This window comes from Silene latifolia, unplaced genomic scaffold, assembly GCF_048544455.1.
Source record: "Silene latifolia isolate original U9 population unplaced genomic scaffold, ASM4854445v1 scaffold_222, whole genome shotgun sequence".
Classification (NCBI taxonomy): Eukaryota; Viridiplantae; Streptophyta; class Magnoliopsida; order Caryophyllales; family Caryophyllaceae; genus Silene; species Silene latifolia.
Genome location: NW_027413176.1, coordinates 52734 through 69658, shown reverse-complemented (window position 1 = coordinate 69658; position 16925 = coordinate 52734). Strand labels below are relative to the sequence as shown.

Below are 16925 nucleotides of genomic sequence, written 5' to 3'. Positions count from 1 at the left end.
GGGGAGGAGCCTGCTCCCACCAGCCCTCCAAATAAGAGGGTTCAAACTGGTACGGACTTAACATGTGGTTCGGATTTGGCCGGCTCGTTGGACATTCCTGGTGACAGGCTTTCTGACGTGCCAACACAAGGTGACATGGATGCTCTGTGTCATTTTTTTGTAGATCAACCGTCGGCGGCTGCCGTTCTTACTGAACGGCAAGCAGGGAAGCAGCCTGAGAAGGCAGCTGAGAAGGCGGCTGAGAAGGCTGGTGGCCAAAACGTCGTCGTGGACTCCTTTCCCCAGAAGGTTACCCCCGCCGAGCTCGTGGCGGAGGGCGAGAAGATATATAAGAGGCTGGGGAGATGGAGTCGCCTGGCCGTGTCTCTTATCCAGGAGCAAGAAAAGGCCACGGCCCAGTCCGGACCGGTGATTGCACAGCTCAAGCTTGATCTCTCCGCTACAAGGGAGGAAGCCGGGAAGGCTCAGCTGGATCTTCGTGTTGCTGTGGGGCGTGCGGAGGAGGCTGAGAGGCTGCTGAGGGCCGAGAGGGCCAAAGTTGAGAATGCTGATGGCGCCACGGCCAAGATGATGGAGGAGCGGGATAGGTACAAAGGTGCCTATGACGCTGTGGTTGCCAAGAGGGACGAGTGGGAGGAGCGATTCCACAAGCAGGCGGAGGTGCTTAGTGACGTGCAGGCTATCCTTGCTCAAAAAGAGAAGGATATTGAAATGCTCCAATGTGATCTCCTCCCTAAAATGTGCGCCCAATTCCGGGACCAGGCCGAGGAGGCGGCCAGGGAGGCGATCAGAAGGTCTGTCCCCGACGGCTCCTTCCCGTGGGATAAATATGATCAGTTCCTGGATGAGATAGCTGAGGCTGCGGAGACAGCGGCTACTGAGAAGGCGGAGGCGGCGAAGGCGGCTCAGACAGCTGAGGCCAAGGAGTTGCCCGGAGATGGTCAACCTTCCTCCAAGCCGGCCACCGAGGATGCTGTTGCTACTGATGGAGGGCAACAGCAGGCATAGGGAGACGGGCGGTCGTCACCAGACTCACCCGGCGTCTCGGATAGCTTCAGCTGTTCGGGGGCCAATTATTGAGCCTTCTCTCCCTGCCATTCTTTTGGCGCTTCAAATCCTAAGTCTGTAATCTTTTGCTTTCCTTTCGTTTCTTTGCTTTTGTAATGCTTTGGTAGGTAGAGTTTAGGCTACCCCTACGGGGACGGCCGTCGTTTGTACTCTCCTTGTGATCATTCTTAATAAAGTTATTTTGTCGGCCTTTGGCTTGGCCGGGGCTTTGATTACGGTTCTCTCGTTCGTTCTTCCACTTTACTAGTTGAGTGCGTTTGTTTTCACACACGACATGGCCGAGCGCTTTGAATGCACGTCTCAACCGTGTCCAACGTCTTTAGCGTCCCAGAATCGTGTAGGCATATTGACCGCTAGATGGGCGTCTCAATTGCGCTGAGTATACGTTTTTCTTTTAGCGTATCGGCCGTCGTGTTCCCCGTCGCTCTCGGCTTTGACGGAGGGTAATCGGGGTTGCGGCCGATAAGCGTCGTAATTGTGTAGGCATATTGACCGCTAGATTGGCGTCTCAATTGCGCTGAGTATACGTTTTTCTTTTAGCGTATCGGCCGTCGTGTTCCCCGTCGCTCTCGGCTTTGACCGAGGTAATCGGGGTTGCGGCTTCGATAGCGTCCGTGAATCGTGTAGGCATATTGACCGCTAGATTGGCGTCTCAATGCGGCGAGTATACGTTTTTCTTTTAGCGTATCGGCCGTCGTGTTCCCCGTCGCTCTCGGCTTTGACCGAGGTAATCGGGGTTGTGGCTTCGATAGCGTCCGTAAATCGTGTGTAGGCATATTGACCGCTAGATTGGCGTCTCAATTGCGGCGAGTATACGTTTTTCTTTTAGCGTATCGGCCGTCGTGTTCCCGTCGCTCTCGGCTTTGACCGAGGTAATCGGGGTTGCGGCTTCGATAGCGTCCGTAACTGTGTAGGCATATTGACCGCTAGATTGGCGTCTCAATTGCGCTGAGTATACGTTTTTCTTTTAGCGTATCGGCCGTCGTGTTCCCCGTCGCTCTCGGCTTTGACCGAGGTGATCGGGGTTGCGGCTCGATAAGCGTCCGTAGAATCGTGTAGGCATATTGACCGCTAGATTGGCGTCTCAATTGCGCTGAGTATACGTTTTTCTTTTAGCGTATCGGCCGTCGTGTTCCCCGTCGCTCTCGGTTTTGACCGAGGTAATCGGGGTTGCGGCTTCGATAAGCGTCCGAATCGTGTAGGCATATTGACCGCTAGATTGGCGTCTCAATTGCGGCGAGTATACGTTTTTCTTTTAGCGTATCGGCCGTCGTGTTCCCCGTCGCTCTCGGCTTTGACCGAGGTAATCGGGGTTGCGGCTTCGATAGCGTCCGTAAATCTTGTGTAGGCATATTGACCGCTAGATTGGCGTCTCAATTGCGGCGAGTATACGTTTTTCTTTTAGCGTATCGGCCGTCGTGTTCCCCGTCGCTCTCGGCTTTGACCGAGGTGATCGGGGTTGCGGCTCGATAGCGTCAGAATCGTGTAGGCATATTGACCGCTAGATTGGCGTCTCAATTGCGCTGAGTATACGTTTTTCTTTTAGCGTATCGGCCGTCGTGTTCCCCGTCGCTCTCGGTTTTGACCGAGGTAATCGGGGTTGCGGCTTCGATAAGCGTCCGTAGAATCGTGTAGGCATATTGACCGCTAGATTGGCGTCTCAATTGCGGCGAGTATACGTTTTTCTTTTAGCGTATCGGCCGTCGTGTTCCCCGTCGCTCTCGGTTTTGACCGAGGTAATCGGGGTTGCGGCTTCGACAGCGTTTCTTTCCTCGTCTGGTGGCAAATCTTGGAGGGGAAAGACACTTTGATGGAGAACCTGGGCGTTTCATTCATATGTTATGATTGTGCGTTGGGGTGTCCACAATGGGTTTGGATACCTCCGCCGCTATACAAAGTATTTTCTCAAGTTGTCGGTGTTCCAATGGCTCATCAAAGGCACGCCTCCCATGTCATTCACCAAGACGTGCGTGCCGGCCTCATCTCTTCGACCACCCCGTAGGGACCTTCCCGATTGGCCGTCGCTTTGCCATGAATGTTTCCTTTGTTGGTGGCAAATGACTTCCTTAGGACTAGGTCTCCTATTTTTAAGTCCCTTTTGTGAACTCTTCGGTTGTAGGCTCTCTTCATTCGGTTCGATATACGGCCAGGTTACGCGTGCCGTGTCTCGGCTTTCTTCGACCAGGTCTAGGGAAACCCTTTGGCCCTCCTCGTTTTCAACTGGGTCAAAAGTGGTTGTTCGAATGTTGGCACCGTCGCTTCGATCGGCAGGGACCGCCGGAGCCGTAGACTAGATGGAAGGGGTGTATCCCGTTGCTTCTTTCTCCGTGGTTCGAAGGGACCACAAGACGCCGGGTAGTTCATCGGCCCATCTTCCCTTAAGGTCTTCAACCGTCTTCTTCAAGCCGTTGAGGATGGTTTTGTTGGCGCCTCTGCTCGCCGACCGTTACTCATGCGGGTGGCGGACGGAGGAATACGCGAACTTGATGCCAAGCTCCTCTAGCCGCTTCATTATCGGTCGCTCCAAAATTCTCGGCCGTGGTCAAATACCATAACTTGGGGCAATCCGGCGGGTTATGACGTTTTCCCCGCATCACCTTTCGACGGCCGCCGTGGTCTTTGCTGCATCGCTACGGCTTCAACCCATTTGGTGAAGTAGTCAACGGCGACGATTAAGAACTTCCTTCCTCCGGAGGCTGTTGGGAATGGCCCTAGCATGTCCATCCCCCATTGCGCGAAGGGAAGGGGACTAAGCACCTGGTTGTAGGTCTCGGAGGGAGCATGAATCACCGGGCGTGCATCCGACGATTCGTGCACTTCTTGGTCTTCGTTCTAGAGTCTTGAAGCATGGTGGGCCGAGTAGCCAGCTCGGAGAGCTTTGTGGGCTAGTGTTCTTGCCCCCATGTGATGCCCACAGATGCCTTCGTGAATTTCTGTCAGTATCAGTTCTGCGTCGGCAGGACCGACACACTTCAAGAGCGGTCTTATTACGGATCTTCTGTACAGTTCCCCTTCGAACACCAAGTACACCGCGGCGATCCTTTTATTTTGGCGAGAGGGGTTGCGGCCCTCCGGCAGTTCACCTGTAAGTTTATATCTCATTATCGGAGTCATCCACGTTGTCTCGGTCTCTATGTTACCTATCATGCCGACGGTCTCAGCGATGCTTTTCGCATTCCTGATATCTACCAAAGACGGTCCGGTGACATTCTTGATGGTTGAGCCGGCCGTTTAGAGAGAGCGTCGGCTCGGTTGTTCTCGGATGCGGGAACGCACTGGATTTGGAAGGATTTCAATTTTGCTACATCGGCCTTTACCCTTTCCGGTACCTTACCATTCCGTCGTCCCGAGCCTCATACTCCCCTCGATTTGGTTGGTAACCAACAACAGTCGATTTCAAAGACAATGTGTTCTCGCTCCGGCACCCTAGCTAACTCGACTCCGGTTATCACCGCCTCGTATTCGGACTCATTGTTCGAGGCCGAGAAGGTGAATTTCAGGGCGTACTCAAACTCGTCCCCGTTTGGGCTGATGATAAGGATGCCGGCTCCTGAGCTATTCGTCGTGGAGGAGCCGTCGGTGTAGACCTCCCATATGCCCGGGTTTGGCTCTTCCTGATATGTGCATTCGGCCAGGAAATCTGCAAGCGCTTGCCCCTTTATCGAAGGCCTTGGCTTGTATTGAATGCCGAGACCGAGAAAGTTCCACCGCCCATTTGATGAGCTCTTGGATTGCTCGAATTTTTCCAAGGCTTTCTCCAACGGCCGATCGGTCGGGGCCCGTCACGGGGTGAGCATCGAAGTAGGGTTTTAACTTCCTTGTGGCAATGACAACGGCGAAGGCTGCTTTTTCAATTAGTGGGTAATTTCTCTCGGCAGTAACAGGTGTATGGTGACGAAGTAGATTGGGTGTTGCTGTTTGTCTTCTTCCCTGATGATCACGGCGCTGACCGTGGCCGAGGTAACTGCTATGTATAGGTATAGCGTCTCCCCCAATATCGGCCTGGACAGAGTCGGGAGGGTCTGAAGGTGAGCTTTTAGTTGTTTGAAAGCCGTGCTCTGTTCCTCCCCCCACCAAAGTCTTTATTTCCTTTCAAAGACTTTGAAGAATGGGGTGCTCTTGTCGGTGGCCGACCGAGATGAAACGGGCGAGAGCCGCCATCCTCCCGTCAAGATCATAACCTCTTTTCGATTCCTTGGTTCCGGCAGGTCTAGGATTGCTCGGACTTTGTCTGGATTGGCATCTATGCCTCTGGCGCTGACAAGTACACCAAGGAATTTACCTGCCCGGACACCGAAGTTGCATTTCATTGGGTTGAGCTTCATCTTGTATTTCCTTAGTGAACAAAATGTCTCGTGTAAATCGGCCAGATGCTCGCTGTCGGACTTGCTTTTTACAATAGCATCGTCGACGTAAGCCTCAATGTTTCGCCCTTTTTGGTTCTGGAACACTTTGTCCACCAGCCTTGTGTACGTTGCTCCGGCGTTCTTCAAACCAAACGGCATCATTTTGTACATGTACGTGCCGTTGGCGGTGATAAATGCACATTTAGGCATGTCTTCTTCGGCCATAAACACTTGGTGATATCCCGAGAAGGCGTCCGAGGGCTCAAGATGGTGTAGCCCGCCGTGGCGTCGATCAAACTATCTATTCGAGGCAAGGGATAACAATCTTTGGGGCATGCTTTATTAAGGTTGGTAAAGTCTACACACATTCTCCATGCCCCCGATGACTTCTTCACCATTACAACATTGGCTAACCACTCAGGATAGGTACAAGGCATGATAAAACCTGCCGCTAGTAGTTTATCTACTTCGGCTTTGATGGCGTCGTCCTTCTCGGCGGAGGAGTTCCTTATTCTCTGCTTGACTGGGCGAGCGGCGGGGAGTACGTTCAGCTTGTGAACAATCACCTCCCGGCTCACGCCTGGCATCTCGGCCGCCGAGTATGCGAAAACATCTTTATTTCTCCTCGGCGGATCCGGGAGGTCGGCTCTGAATTTTGGTTCCAGGTTGACACCGACGGTTACGGTGCGGCCGGGGTCAATCTCTACCTCCTCGGTCTCTCGCTCCTTCGACCATGCCAATGGTCCGATCGTTCCGGATCCGGGGGTGTCTTGTATCCTAAGGTTTTTAGTTACGAAGCGACGGCTCTAACCCTCACCGGATACCGATTGTCCTGTAGTCCTGGGCTTCGCACTCGCCTTTGATCTGGTTGGCCGCTAATAGTGAGTCCGTTGTCACCATGATACGCTCTGCTCCGGCGGCTTTAGCTAGCTCAACTCCGGTTATTACCGCCTCATATTTGGATTCATTGTTTGAGGCCAATGAGGTAAGCTTCAAGGCGTGCTCGAACACGTCTCCGTTTGGGCTGATAATAACGATGTCGGCCTTCGAGCTATTAGCGTAAACCTCCCATAAATCGGGGTCTTCGTCTTTCGAGGTGAGCTTCGCGCCTCCCCGGTCCGAGACATATATCGGTGTCGGGGTCCCGATGGATACCACGGCGTCGATCTCGCTCAAAGTGACCCGGCCTACGAGAACGTTGTGGGCGGACACGCCGTCGATGACTATGAATTCGGACATAACGCTTTTGGTGTATTCCCTCGCCAAACTTCACCGGCAATCTAACCGACCCCGGGGTACCAGGCCGTCCCCAGAAAAGCTGTACAATGGGTCGGTGCAGGGGTTCAGATCTTCGATCTTCAGTCCGAGGCCGAGAAAGCATTCTCTGTACATAACGTTTGTGTAGGCGCCCGTGTCAATCAGGCATCGCTTCACCAAGTGGTTGGCTATGTCCAGGCGGACTGTAAGTGGGCTGCTATGAAAAGCGACGACTCCATCGTAGTCTTCTTGTCCAATGGTCATGTCTGGGATGCTGGGAGCGGGGGTTGCTGTGTTGGGCACAAAGTTGATGGCCGGATGAGGCTCATCCTGGGGCCGTTTGTGCCCATGAGCGGACCCACTGCTTCTGTTGTCCCTGATGACGACATTGACTACTCCTAAACGCTCAGCGGTGGACTTGCTGTTCGGTCCGCCGGTATCTGGTTTTCGGCCCTTGGCAACATATTTGCCGAGGCTCCCCTTTCGGATTAGTTCCTCAATGGCATCCTTCAGGTGTCGGCAATCGTTGGTAAGGTGTCCGGTGTGGCCGTGGTACTTGCGATCGGCTCGTGTCACCGTCACTCCTTGGCCTAGGGGTCTTTCCCATTTCGGCCCTCGTTCTTGCTCAAAGCGAAAACTTCGGTGATATAACCAGAGGGGTGTGATTTTCGTACTGTTTTTTGTAGTACGTTCCCGAGCTCCCCCGGGTATCCGCCGGGCTTTGTTTCCAGGCAGGCTTGTCTGACCGCGACCTATCATTCTTACGGCGTCTTTCGTCGGACCGTGACCTGTTGTCGCCACGGCGTCCTTCCCCTGGGTGCTCGGCTTCGCTGGGGCCTACCCAGGCCTTGTGATAGTCTTCTACCTTGATGGCTTGGTCGGCCAACTGCCTGGCGGCGTCCATGCTCAGGCCTCCGCACTTGATGAGCTCATTTTTCAAATCTCCCTTCGGAGGCCCCTCATCGCCGCGAAGGCCGCCACTGGGATTAATTTCTCGAATCTGCTGGACCTTTTCATCAAACCTCTTCACGTAGCTCCGAGAGACTCGCCCCCACCCCCGACGGTCAGGAGGTCAGATGTCTCTACGGCCCTTCTCTTATTGCAGGAGTATTGGGCTAGGAAAGCGCCCTTCAAGTCGGCGTAATAATACACCGAGCCGTCAGGAAGTCCTTTGTACCAGCTCTGAGCCATCCCATGCAAAGTTGTTGGGAAAATTCGGCACCGCACCTCATCGGGTGCTCCCATACCGACATGTAAGACTCGAAAGCCTCGGCGTGGTCGATCGGATCACCATCTCCCTTGTACGACGGGTGGTAGCTTGAGCTTGTTCGGCACCGGGACTTCTAAGACGTAGGCGTTGAGGGGCTGCCTAACCATGTGTCGAACGACACGCGGCGATCGGCTTCTTGCGTCCCTAACCTGGCTCCTTCCTCCGTGACGGGAGGGGCTCCTTCTTCGACTCGGACTTCTTCTCCAACTCTGCTGAGTCGGACTCCTCTGGCTTCTTCGGGGTGAGCCTCGTTCGTGTGGCGGGGACGCTGTCCTCCCCCGAGTGCGGGAAGGACTTAGGTCTACCGCGCCCACTTTGGGCTCCCAGCGTCTTGACCGGGTCGGCTTCTCCTAGTGCTCCGTTCAAATTTCTCGAGTCATATTTTGGGCCCTGGTCTCCCGGACGCTTTCCGCCGCTCTTGTCGACGTGACAGTGTGAGCGGGCGTATTACTAATTAGGTCTAGGAGCATCTTCAACCTTGCTACGTCAACCACATGTCCCATGATGGTGACCTGGTTATCGGGCAACGGCGTGCGTGTCGGGTATTGATGGCATCCCGAACTCCGGTTGGATTACACCGCCGGTGGAGGGTCATACGACTCGAAATTGTTGAAAGTATCACCTTGGTAAAATGCGGTTTCGTCGATTCTGACGCATCTTGTTGTTTCGACATTTTCTTAGCTTTTTGGGTGGGTTTTTGTTTTGTGTTTTTTTGTTTGGGAATAAATGTGACTAGCTTCTAGTGTCTTTCCCCACAGACGGCGCCAATTGTTCCGGGTATAATTCCAGAGCAAGTATCGTTACCACCCGTGGCTTGTAGAATAATGTCTTGGGTTAGACCCTCCGTGCTTCTATCGTCTCCCTCGGCCTCCCCGCAACAATGAACGAATCGAGGGCTTGGCTTTGTGCCAGCGTACCCACTCCCGACGCCCAAGTCAGTGAACTTAGAGGTATAAGTTGTATGCTAATTGGCTAGGAATGTATTGTAGAGAGATAAGAGAGATGTTACTGAGATGAATAGTGTATTTAGGTTCGATTGTGAGATCCTTTCCTCAAAGAAGGTTGAGGAGTATTTATGGCTTTCACCTTTTGTCACGTAGTGCCAAGTGGCCAAGTGGCTTATCGGTGGAAAGACGTTTCCCTCGGCCGATGAACCTATGGCGGCGGCGGAGGGGTCTTGGATATGAGTACGCGGGTATGTGTCCGTACCGCGTCGGTTGTCGCCGAGACGCAATGGCTAGTTGGCCGATGGGATGCATCGGCTAGACAGTCTAAGTCGTTGACTTGCTGTGGATATCTTTGACCTTGCTCAGTGTGTTGACTTTGGTCAGCGGTGCAGAATATGCCCCATCAGTTTTCATTCCCAATGATAAACATGGTCCCATATTTTGTCATTACAAAAATCCTTATCGACGTTAAAAATCTAATAGGTTGAGTCGTAAAGGGATGGAGTATAATCGATATATTTGAGGAGTAATTATTAAGGAAGTAATGAGAGTTAAGATAAGAAGAAATAGGAGAAGATTGATGGTTAGTTGTGGTTGTGGAGGGTGGAAAGAGGGGGTGAGAGGGGAATTATTACCTCCATATGAAGGTAATGCCACTACAAGGAAAAGGGCACTTAGCAACCAACCAAATTGGTCGCTAATGGTTAAAAATTGGTCGCTAATGTCATTTTGCGACCAATTAGCAACTAATTTTTAATAGTCGTTGTAGGCTCAGTCGCTAATGCATATTGGTCGCTAAAATAGTTGCTAATCTGCGACCAACTTAAATAGTCGCTAATTAGCAACCAATTTAAAAGTAGTCGCTAATCAGAAACCACTTCAATTGGTTGCACTCTAGCAACTAATTATACATTCAGTTGCAGAAAATGGTTGCAAAACGTATTTTCGGTTTTAAAAAAAAATACGACCTCTCTACACAATTTAGGTAGAAAGGAAAGTCTTAATTAACCTCTTTCACAATTAGCTCAGAGATTAGATTAATAGACATAATTAAGTTTATGTCATACAATAAATCATTATTATTCATTATATGCAAAGATTACAACTTATATTCTTGCCCAGAAAGGCAGAAACTTTGATCTACAAAACTAGAACTTTGATCTACAAAACTATGATTAAAAAAATCTTGGAATCAAAGTGCCCTCTTCCAGTCGTCAACACATACCTGCAATTTAGAAATACACAATAAATCAAGATCGCTACAGAAGTATAAGACACCCACAAAAACAAGAGCTAATATAAACAAAATCAATTAATCACAAAATAAGAAATTTCAACAAGAACAAGATGAAGATACTAGATCTTACTCTTTACCTGAATCGGAACACTAAATCGAAACACTAGATATATCATATATACCATACAAATTGAATAACATCTCAGATTTTACTCACCCAACAACAATTTGATCTTTACCTTTTCAATGAAAAATGTAGATCTGGACATTAGAAAACACATACAAAAAGTTAAGAAAACTAGATCTTACCATTTCAATGAAAATGAACACCTGCGGCGAGCTCCTCTAAAGCCGAGATGGTATAATGAAAGAAGAAAGAGACATGGTTACAGGGGTTTGAAGGTTGACTATCTAAATAATTATTGTGTAGATTTTTAATGAGGAAGGAGACATGAGAAGGGGATTTAGGTTGGTTAATGAAGTGAAGTAGGTTGGGGGAGAATGAGAGTTCTAAGCAATTGAGAGAGGCAGAGGTTAAGAGGTGAATAACAAAACCCTAATCCCTAACTTCATAAGTCATGTGGTGTCCAATTGTTCTCAGGATACATTGGTCGCTAGTCCGTATGTTTTAGATGCTAAATTGCAACTCGTAAAAATTTGGTTGCAAGTGTGCAACTAATATTAAATTTGTTGCTAATTTGCGTCTAATTTCTGCGACCAATTTCAAATTAGTTGCTAATTTGCAACCAACTATTTGTTAGTTGCTAATTAGCAACTATTTTACCGTCAGTTGCTAGCGTTGGTTGCAAAGTGGTCTTACTTGAGGGGAGAGGCAGGTAACAATTACTCCCTTAATGGAGTAACTATTACACCATATTTCCCTATTTCTATCTTTCATCCTCATTCCTTCCCTCCATTTTTTAATTCATTTTAGTTCTATTACCCCCATTTCAAGCAAACGTTAAATAAAAAGCGAAACCATTCCCTCCATCAAACAACTATCACCCGGGCCATGGCCCATTCAGCCAGAACCGAGCTTCGCCTAGTATCTCCTAATCCTACTTTATTTTTCAATAAATATTTGTATTAAATTAACTCGTGAAAATTCACAACTTGTTTTATTAAACTCGGAGAATTTAAGAATCAAGAGGATCCAAACACAAATAGGAAATAGTAATAATAATAACAATAATAATAATATAATTAATAATATATTATAGATTTATAGTATGTCCTAATCCTATTTTATTTCAATATTCGTATAAAATTAAATAAACTCGTGAAAGTTCACAAGTTGTTTTATACTTTTATCAACTCGTAGAATTTTAAATTAAGAGGAACCGAACCAAAATAGGAAAAGAGGGTAATTAGGAAAGAAATTCCATAATCGTACTTACCAAAATCACAAATTCACACATATAAATACATGATTGCTGTTATTTTGTGCAAACCTAATTAAACCCCGAAACTTACTGTATTGTCTGTATATTCTCTTGTATACGTACTTGATGTCTAACATGGCAAGGAACACAGCACACTCAAGTTCAGGGCCATGGGTGATATTCAATGAAGACAATAACTCGAAAACTAAAGGATACACTCTCATACCGCCTTTTGCACCTTTAAAGCCTTCTGCAAAAAACATCCTTGAACTTTCAGGAAAGATTACAGTTGCCAGTTACTATGGTTGGTTAATAGTAGCTGATTCCAAGGATCCTGCTTCGGTTTTCTTATTCCATCCTTTTTCTCGCGTAACCATTGATCTCCCTCGTCTTGATATATTATCAGACGAATTATTAGCTTCTAAAGATCACGGCATACAATTTGTCATGACTTGTGCACCTGATGATAATGATAATGATAATGAACGTTGTGTTGTTATGGTGTCTTACAAGAGTCTCTTAGTATTTTGTCGTCCTGGACATGATCGCTCATGGAGTACGCATCATGCTCGTGTTAAACTAAAAGATGCACGAATTGATTCAGATGTATTTGGGGTACGGAATGGTTTCATCCATAGACTCATTATTTCATCTCAAGACGACTGTCTTTTATTTCGAATTACTATCCATGATTCTCCGAAAGACTCCAACTTGTCCATTACCGTCAAACGTGTATCTCATATGCGACTGAGAGATTTGAACAGCAGTCATCAATCAACTTACACGAAGCCTTACCTCGTAGAATCAAGTGGGGAACTATACTGTGTTGTTCAATCAGGCGGGCATGGTGAATATACCGACATACAAGATATACGTGTGTTGAAGTTTGTGGAAAAGGATTCCCCTGAAACTCTGGATGTTATTGAGGTACCAAGCTTGGGTAATCAAAGCCTCTTTATTAGTTGCAATAATAATTCTAGTTTCGGCTACTACATTGCTCCGAATGCTACTTCTACACCGCTGGTTGTCCAAGCAAACTGTGTGTATATACTTGCTACCCTCGCCGAGCAGATTATTTATAAGTATGATTTACAAGATCATACTTTGACTCCTGCGCCTCTATTCCGACATCAGAGGGTTCGTTGCTCTCGCTTCTTCTGGGTCTCGTCTACAGAAAAGAAGAGGTTAGTATTCCAAAACGCTTCTATGTGGAATTGTTTTGGGATATTCTACCTGGTAACCCCGTGTTTTTTTATTTTTTATATGGTAACCTTATTACTGCCCATAAATCACAGCCATGAGTTCCGATAGCGACCATTTTTTTTTTAAATCAAAGATATCATAAACGCGGTCAATTTGAAAAAAAAAATATCGCATTCGGAACATGCTACAAAGAGGTACGGTCAGTCAAAGTTTAAAGTTTGACTAACTGGTCGTAATTCTTGCCACGAGTTCAGGAGTGATTTTTTTTTTTTCATAATTTCGTAAAGCCGTTCAATTTGAAAAAAAAAATCGCCTCTTCCAGGCGTTTTGATCTTGAATTATGGCTAGTCAAAGGCGTTACAATGTACAAAATAAAAAAACACGAGGTTACCACGTAGAATATTCCTTTTAATAATTTATATGTTGAATCTTTTTATCGTTTTAATGCTATTTGCCAAACTATTTCAAGCTTTATTTGGAGCGCATTTGAAACTATTTGTTCCAAACTATATGTACCTGAACTGTCATGGACCCATTTGGAACAAATAGTGTCAGGTGGGCTCCAAAGCGTGAAATAGTTTGAAAAATAGCATTAAAACGACAAAAAATTCTCATATATTCAAATGATTATTTGTTTTTGAACTTATATATGTTTTCTAAGTCTTAGGAATACGGATGAAGACGAAGAAAAAGAGCTAGATACGCTAAAGTTAGGAGAAACTGTTGTCGAGACGGGACATGGCACACAATTTGGAGACCTAACTTACGATGTAATTGCCAATATGATGATGCATATGGTGCTGACTGATTTCTCGAGATTTCGTGCCACCTGCAAAAAACATCGTGACTTGAGGCTTCCATTGCAATCTTGGTCCTGCGAAACACAAAAGATTGAATATCTCGAAGCAACTAAATCACAATTGGTGTTACCTTGGCTCCTCCTCTTTAAGGACAATTCGCGTATGTGTAATGTCATTGATCCGATTCACACTGACCAGGTATATCTAATGACTACTCCTTGGGACCGTTCCTACGGTACCATGGAGGTTGTTTATTCAAAGCAAGGGTGGTTGCTGATGCATGGTGTGTCGGGACATTTATTTTTCTATAACCCTTTTACAAAGGTGATGTGCCCGATTACTGGTACTGACCTTCCTGAGAATCGAATTGACTGTCATCTTCGATGTCTTGGGTCTTCAACCATTCCACCTTCAAATACCGGTATGGTAGTCGGATTGCATCATGCTAGAGGCGAACTTTTTATAAATTCTTATGTTTATGGGGATCGACAATGGGCAATCCTCGCTGTCGATCCTAAGAAAAAACCATTCGTCCCAGCTAATAATACCCCGGTTTATTACAAAAATTCTTTTTACTTTTTAGACGTAATTGGGCGTCTTGCTAGATTAACCGTGACTACAGTTCCCAATCGTCGTTCCTATTGGAAAGTCTTAAGCAATCTAGTCGTGCCAGTGACATACAATTCGACAAGAATGGCTACATATCTACTTGAATGTGACGGATACATCTTTTCCGTCTTTGCGTGTCTTGTGGGTCGATGGGTTAAACTGTTTCGACTAGACTTGAAAAAAATGTGTTGGGTTCAAGTCGATGACATTCAGAACCGTATGATTTTCCTAAGTCCCACCTCGTCTTTCGCTGCACCTGCACCCATCAACAGACCGGAGTTTGGAAATAAAATATACTTCTCAAGGATTTACGAGAGTCATGGATTGGTCTGCTATGATCTCCGGGCACAGAAATATTGCTCGCCGAGCAAAGAAAGCGATTCTGGGGAAAGCTTATATCATACTAAACAACTACTGTGTTGTACTTGGATAGATCCTAATTGGTTTTAGTTGGCAAACAGTTTATTTTTGTATTGTTTTTTATTACGGTTTTTGGTTTCTTATCTTATGCCTAGTGGGCATAGGTTAGAAAAACCCTTTTTTTATTATGCATTAGAACAAGTTTTCATTTAAAGATACGTGGTGAAATATATGATTTACTGATTTTAGTAATTATCCTGTAAAACCATTATACGGGAAACATTCTTATTATAGAATAATTACTGATTTGACTCGTCTTCATGTATTCATGGAAAGGTTAGTCTCAGAATCTAGATGAGTCCTCATATAGTCAGATTACCATTCAGAAACTCAAAAATGTCAGACTCTCAGGTGTAAAAATACCCTGCTTCTAACATATGTCGCGGCATATGCCATGATTCTGGTATGAGTTATAATAAATGTCTATAATGTTAAAAGAAGAAGACTGACAGTTTCTGAGTGAATTCTCGGTCACATATGCATTGGCCTTTGTGATTGATTCTCTTCTTTTTCAAAGCTATTCTTCTACGCTTCCTCTGTAGGGTCAATGGAGTAACCAACCTTTGAATCTTCGGAGCTTTGCTGCTCGTTTTGCCTATAATAGCAATTAACAAGTGAACATTCCAGATATCTCGAGTATGAGCTATGATATAAGACACCACACACTTTACTCCAAGAAGGGGTAAACTTAAGTCATACACCCAACACTGTAGGCAACGTTTTCAAGCGCCGGAAATTGAGTTTGCTGATAATGACTTGAAGACATGAGCTATGATATAATACACCTCATTCTAGGTTTCTCGGTGTCTGTCAACCCCAGGTAGGTCATGCTCACCATTCTTAACAATAACCAAGATCAGAACAGACAAGTCAGGCCTGACAATACACCAACGTTCTCCATCAGTCCATGACCACGGAAACCACTTGTGCCTGCAAATAACCAAATGTCAGCGCAAGAACAAAATTACCAAGATAGAAATTAGCCAATAATAACCATTATAATAACACTGAAAGACTCCATAGATAAAAGAAAAACCCGCTTCTGTGGAGTAGCAGGCGGACTCTGCCAGAGGTTAACATAGCTGACTAGAAACATCCAACCGGCACTGCTACTGCAGGGGCATTAGAGACACTAGGTAAAACAGTAAGAATAGGTATCCTCGTGAGTCGTGTCTAGATCATAAAACAAAACGGATGATGAGCCAAGCTTCTAGCCGTTGCAAATTACAATACCCAAATACATAATCCACGAGCAACCATCATTTAATAAGTCAGAAATCATCGCTACACCAATGTGTTAGACAATGTAAAAAAAAAATCGACAATTAAAAGCAACACAAGATATCGAGAACAAAATAACACACAATATATACAACCAACACACCAATTCGAGTCAAAATGAAGGGAATGATCAGTAAACTTATCCTAGCATGTGCAGTAAATATACCAGTATAACCAATCCCAATCTGTAATTTTCAAACACTCACTTTGCCAGGCAGAAAAATAAACGCTAATTTCATCCGATTTTTTGTCCATTTGATTCTCCCTAGCCTACTGATGACACCTTTGACGATCAAAGTCAGATTAAACAACAGCAACAACAGAACGTTCTTCGCAAAATAATTCGGGATCGGTTAACATGAATCATCATTCGAACCCGTTTACAAATGTGCCAAAATCAATTGAATGGAGTGCAACATAAGTGCTAAAGATACAGCAGAAGCTATTACTCACTACATATCATGATTCATGCATTATCTAATTAATAACAATGATATGATAAAAGTAAATCAAACACAAACTCAATAAAAAAAATGGCATTTTTAAACAACCCAGATTGACAGAATTCAAGAATCAAAATTTAGACATCATGAAAAAAAAAACACAAAATCTCATTGAAGACGGCGATATCCCGATACCGTTTTCTCTCACAAAATACCCATAGAGGTAAGTGGGGAAGCACATGGGGAGTGTCCCACCTTGTTCCCTCTCCCTTTTTGTGAGAGGTCTTCAGCTTGTGACGGGATTAACCCGTCACAAGCAAGACGCTCTGTGAAAAAAAGTTGGGGAAAAAAACCTCACAGTTTCTGGTCATCATCGTCTGGATTGAATTGAGCGCAACAAGCTATGGTAATTATGATTATATTCGAACCTAACATCCCCTATTTACTAAAACAATTGGCGAATTCTAATTTTCCCGCTTAAAGCATATTTCCTATAATAGTAATTGGTAATTTTAAAATATACTATAGAGATATAGATATGATAGGTTATAAATGGACATAAAATTTTGTATTTAAATATTTATAACATTCAATATTTCACATTCTGCACAAATTTATCTCTGATCTTTTTATAATAAAGAAATTCTTTTTTTTTAAAGAAC

General features: G+C 45.8%; 1 long non-coding RNA gene and 1 pseudogene across 1 annotated transcript; both read right to left on the bottom strand.

The window, feature by feature from the left end:
• Nucleotides 1-9908: 9908 nt before the first annotated feature.
• On the bottom strand, nucleotides 9909-10943 carry LOC141638890 (uncharacterized). The gene is made up of 2 exons (XR_012542285.1): nucleotides 10435-10943; nucleotides 9909-10113 (listed from the first exon to the last, which is right to left on the bottom strand). It is a non-coding gene; the product is annotated as an uncharacterized LOC141638890 (long non-coding RNA).
• Nucleotides 10944-13958: 3015 nt separating this feature from the next.
• On the bottom strand, nucleotides 13959-16719 carry LOC141638889 (small ribosomal subunit protein eS6-like; annotated as a pseudogene).
• Between the last annotated feature and the right edge of the window lie 206 nt (nucleotides 16720-16925).